The sequence below is a fragment of the Acinonyx jubatus genome, chromosome A1 (genome assembly GCF_027475565.1).
Source record: "Acinonyx jubatus isolate Ajub_Pintada_27869175 chromosome A1, VMU_Ajub_asm_v1.0, whole genome shotgun sequence".
NCBI classification, from domain to species: Eukaryota; Metazoa; Chordata; class Mammalia; order Carnivora; family Felidae; genus Acinonyx; species Acinonyx jubatus.
The window spans coordinates 112,577,246-112,583,245 of NC_069380.1; positions in this window are offsets into that span (position 1 = coordinate 112,577,246).

A 6,000-nucleotide genomic window follows, 5' to 3' on the forward strand; every position below is an offset into this window, starting at 1 on the left:
TCCTTTATCACCTTCCAGCTTACCCAGAAGAGCCACAAGCAGAAACACCTGTGTTGAGGTAGTATCACTGGAGATGGGCTGGGAGTGGCCTGTGTGCAACGTGGGAAGGACTGGACAATCATCTCCACACCTTCCAACCAGCAATCCAAATAAAAGACTATATCCCAGGCAGTAATGATAAATAAAAAGTATACATTTCCAACATATGTAAAGGAGGCTCATCATAACACTATTTATAATGAAGGGAAAAATTCCAGAACCATCCACATGGGGAATGGCCAAGCTGAGTGCCACAGACCATAGGAGAGAGACTGTGTAGCCCTAAAGAGTGACACTCACTATTTTGTACATGAAAAAAAGATCAAGCAAAAAAAAAAAAAAAATGTGGGGGGGGAGCAGAAACCAAAAGAATAATAACAGCTACAACAAAATAACCTTGTTTGATCATTTACTATGTGAATACCACATTACACAAATTATCCCATTGAATTCTCAACTATAATTCTATGTAGTAGGTATTATTATTCATACCCATTTTTCAGAGGAGGAAAATCAGACTGATGTTAAGTAAAACACTCAAAGTAATTAAAATAGAACCCATTTTAGAAATAGGGAAATTTGACCTCAGAGCCTTATCTTTCAAGTGTTTATCACTACTATGTGAAAATGCAGATACAAACATGCATTTAAGAACAACTATAGGGGCGCCTGGGTGGCTTGATCGGTTAAGCGTCTGACTTCAGCTCAGGTCATGATCTCACAGTCCGTGAGTTCAAGCCCCACGTCGGGCTCTGTGCTGACAGCCCAGAGCCTGGAGCCTGTTTCAGATTCTGTGTCTCCCTCTCTCTCTGCCCCTCCCCTGTTCATGCTGTCTCTCTCTGTCTCAAAAATAAACGTTAAAAAAAATTAAAAAGAAAAAAAAGAACAACTATATAGGAATGCCTAGTATGCCATGCCCTTTATAGGGTTCTGCGATTCAGAATTAAAAAAACAAATAAGTTTGTATTTCCCATGGAGCTTACGTTCTGGCAGAAGTAGAAGACAGAGAAGTTTGACAGTGGAGATAAAGACTATGAAGAAAACATAGCAAAGTAAAAGAAAAGGGAGAGAATGGGAAGGTGCTGGTTTAAATGTTTAAATAGGGTTGCCCAGTAAGTCCTTTTTGAGAAGGTGACATGTGGGCAGAGTAAGAAAAGGTGGAATAAGCCACACAGCTGATGTCAAGGAGGGGGTGGAAGCAGGGTTGCTCCAAGGAAAAGACACATTAAATGCTAAGGCACTGAGGAAGGATGCACCTGTGTGTTCAAAGAACAGCAGGAATGCCAGTGTGACTACAGGAGGAGGTAGGGGAGAGAGAGGAGGTGAGTTCAGAATGACAGGTAGGATCCTCAGGACTTTGCAGGCCATTGCAAGGCATTTGGATTTTATGAAATGGGAAAAACTTTGGAAGGGTTTCAAGTGAGGAGTGACATGATCTGATTAGTTTTAGAAGGACTGATCTGGCTGCTGTGGGGAGAACAGACTGGCAAGGTAGGTGAGTACAATCAGTAAGAAGTAGATTAGGATTCTGGATATATTTTGAAGACACGCTTGATGCCATTTCTTCACGGTTTGGAAGTTGGATATGGAAACAAAAGAGAAGTCAGGGATGACACCAAAGGAAGCTCTGACAAGGATAAAAAGGGAAGTTACAAAGAATATTTTAGGGTAAAGGAAATTTTTCTATAAAATGCTTGAATAATAATGAATTACATATCACCAAAATTGAAATGATAAAAATAATTGTATATAAATTCAGTAAAATGGTACAGCCATTATGGAAAACAGTATGGCAGATCTCCCCAAAATTAAAAATACAATAATGATATGACCTAGCAAATCCATTTCTGGATACATAAAAAATTGAAAGCAGAGACTCGAACAGATACTTGTACACCCACATTCATAGTGACATTATTCACAAGAATCAAAAGGTAGAAACAACTCAAGTGTCCATTGACGGATGGATAAACAAAATGGTGTATATACATACAGTGGAACATTACTCATCTTAAAAAGGAAGAAAATTCTGATATATGCTACAGCGTGGATGAAACTTGGGGACACTATGTAAAGTGAAATGAGTCAGTCATTAAAAGACAAATACTGTATGATTCCACTTATATGAGGTACCTAGAACAGTCAAAACTATAATGAAGCTGGCATCAACCTTTTAAGTTTCAACAGAAGAATGAACACTACAGGTCACCCCAAGGCTCAACCAGACTGGCCAAGGAACACATAGGGCAAGTCTCAATGGATATGAATGCTTATCATTCAACTATTTGTAGGACAGGTATATCACCAGATATACCTAATTAAATCTCTAACATCAAGAATAAAGGTATTTTTTGGATCCAAATATTTGAGATAGAACAGACCTCCAGGGACCAGACAAAGAAGCACCAAAAGTTATCAAGTAACATCTGCTAACATGACCTCATGGGCCTCTAATCCATGGTGTACACCTTCTCAAGAGCCTCTGCCTCAAGTTTTGCCCTAAAAACCTTCATCTGTAAGCCACCTGGGAGTTAGGGACTTTTGAGCACTAGCTCTTTGTTCTCCGTGGCACCACACTAATAAACCACCCATCTTTCTTCACTGCAAAAGTTCGGTATCATTTTTTGTTGGCTTGCTGCACATCAGGTGAGCAAACTCCCATTTGGTTTGATTACAGTGGAGACAGAAAGTAGAATTATGGTTGTCAGGAGCTGGAGGGAAGGGGAATGGGGAGTTCCTGTATAATGAGTATAGAGTTTCAGTTCCACAAAATGAAAAAAGTTCTGGAGATGGATGGCAATGGTTATTGCACAACAATAGGAATGTGGTTAATACCAATAAACTATACACTTAAAAATGGTTATGTGCTAAATATTATGTTACATGCATTTTATCACAACAGAAAACATTTTTAAGTCACCACCAAACAACCCCCCGACACACACACACACACACACACACACACACACACACAGAAAGGACCAGAGAAGTTATGAGTCTCCTGAGGCAGAGTCATTGTTCTGTGGCAGAGGGGGGAGTCTTCTCATACTTATTGTAAACAGTCCCAGAAATCTTCAGCGTATTTAAATGGGGAGAGGCTAAAACAGAGCTTAGAAGCCTGGACTATTTAGGCATCTCAAAGAGAAACTGTAACAGAGGGCTAATATATGGTGTGTTATTCAAGCATCTATTAGAAGAACAAATGATGGATTCTGTTCCAATTTAATGGAGCAGAGATCATCAAATACACATTGCAAGCTATAAAACATCCCTTCTCCTTACAAACTCCCCAGGGGAGGTTGCAAAATAGATGGGAATTAATATCTGAAGATTAAATACACGATAGCAGATTTTTTTAAGTTTGACCTACTTTTTGAGAAATGAACAAAGAATTTTTTACTCATCCCCTTTAACAAACAGCCTAATAGGTTAGCATTAAACTCACTGCACTGAGGATGGCAGTGAGGGGAGACATAAATGTGTGGGTACCCATTTGTTACAAGGACCAGATGGAATACGTGGCCTCCAAAAAGGACAAACACTCCAAATCAGGATAGCAGGACCTCAGCAAGGACCTTAGAACATTCTGCAGTTGTCCCTTCATGCTTACAGGAGAAAAAACGGTGTCCCATTTTATCATCACCCAACTGAAGAAGACAACTCATAAAGTAAGCCAGAGGGCCCTGTTTAGACATCCTGGTTCGGGTGGGCCTAAAAGGGGCACATAAAGACAAATTTAAAACTCAAAATATCTGAAGTCTGTGAGGTCTCTTGAGGGCATCTCATCCATCTACAGATGGGAAACTGGTCCCAAAGATGACTGACCCAAGGTCAAACAGCCAACAGGTAGGAAAAAGCCAGTCCCTTTAACTATCTGTATGACCATGAGCAAAGGAAAGAGAATCTCAATGTTTGGAATCAAAATGAGTAAGAGACTAGAGGTCTCCTGAGGCACAAGGACACTGAGGGCTTCAGAATCTCAGTGTTCTTATGTGTAAAATGGGAATGACAGTTACTTCACAAAGTTTTTTTAAAGAAAATAAGACATGTACATTTATCTAGGTATGTTAAAGGATGCTGATTACACTGTATTGTGGTCGCCCAAATGAGAAACCTTTGCTGGTTCCCAGTTGTCTACAGGACAGATCATCATCAAGACCTCATCTTAAATTATCACTACTTACCTAACCTTCCTTGTCCATTCTCTTCAAGTTGTATCAGCCCCTAGGCAACTCCACACACATTCCTGTTTCATTTTCTTAATGGTACACATCCCTGATGTTCTTATTTATTCACCTGCCCTGCTCACCGCTGTACGTTAAGTACCTGAAACTATACTTGTTATATAAATGTTGTCCTCTATGGCTGTTGACTGAATTGGCTTGAAATTAAAGACCTTCCACAAGACCCTCTTGAGAATGAAATGATTCCCAAAGGACATGGTGACACCCCCCCCCCCCATCAGAATAGCTTGAATGCAGTCCTGCTAATGGACAGAAAGCTGGAGCAAGAGACCTCTTAAGGTTTCTTCTACTTTTTAGAATTGTTTAACCTCTATGTCCATTTGCCACCAGAAAATCTGTCATTTGCAAGAAGAAACAATGAGTTAGCAGCACCTTCCACTTCCCCGTGAAGCCTTAAACCCATGCAAAATTGTACAATCTGGTCACGCAGTTGAAACTCAACTCTTGGAAGGGAAGGAGGGAGAGAGCTTTTTATACTCAAGAGCTAAGACTAAAATATGTAAAGAAAAATAACAACGCTGGCAGTAAGTATTGGCAGCTTCTCTGACAGCAAAATTCAATTTTAAAATAAATCAGGCAATTCTTCAAACTAGAGCTAGACTTCAGGAAATTAGGGTTTGTGTTCAAGTGGGCACATTACAATTTCATAAAAACTGTCTGAGCTATTTCTCTGCTGAGGACTTTGGAAGATGATGATATGCTTAATGTTTCTCATTATGTTGCTGGGCAAATCAAGGACCAGGGAATAACTGGAGAAGCAGGGACTGAAAGTGTTTAGAAAGAAATAAATCAGAGGCTATCCTATCAGAATGGTGTCCTAGGGAGTGCCTGGGTGGCTCAGTTGGTTAAGCATCCAACTTCAGCTCAGGTCATGATTTCACAGTTCATGAGTTTGAGCCCTGCATTGGGCTCAGTGCGCACAGTGTGGAGGCTGCTTGGGATTCTCTCTCTCTCTCCTCCTCTCTCTGCCCATCTCTCTCTCTCTCTCTCTCTCTCTCTCTCTCTCTCTCTCTCTCTCTCTCTCTCAAAAATGAATAAACTATTAAAAAAAAGAAAGAAACAGAGGGAGAGAAGAGAAAGAAAGAGAAAGAAAGAAAGAAAGGAAGGAAGGAAGAAAATAAGGAAAGAGAAAGAAAAGAAAGAAAAGAAAAGAAAGAAAAGAAAAGAAAAGAAAAGAAAAGAAAAGAAAAGAAAAGAAAGGTGTGGCCAGGCCTTCACACCTTGTGTCTACCTTACTCCTACTTCTCTACTCTCCACTCTTTCAGGCAAATTCAACCAAAAGGGAGATCCTAAGTCCATCCATAACAAGAGTGGTTCTGTTTTCAAATAGATGCTGTCAAAGGGAGAAAAGTCCCTGCTGTGTGACAAACATCATAATGGGTGAAAGCAGCAGGGAGCCCTTTCTCTGAAACAGAAGTGTCACTGTGTCTTCCAAGCCAAGATTAGTCTGAGTCAAAAAAAAAAAAAAAAAAGTTGGTTAACAGGAGAATTTTGGTTTCATCTCCCAGCAAGGAAACTCCATTAGTTTAAGTTCAGAAACGCTTTGCCTTTTTGCCCAGCGTAAAGAATATCAGATCATGTGACGTGGAAAAGTAACTGGAAGGAAGCCCACAGTGAACCCTCTCCCATTCCACACAAAGGTAAACAGGCTCCAAAACACTAAATGCCATACTCAAGGGGATTCACCATAGCCAAGACAAGACCCCAGAACTTTAAC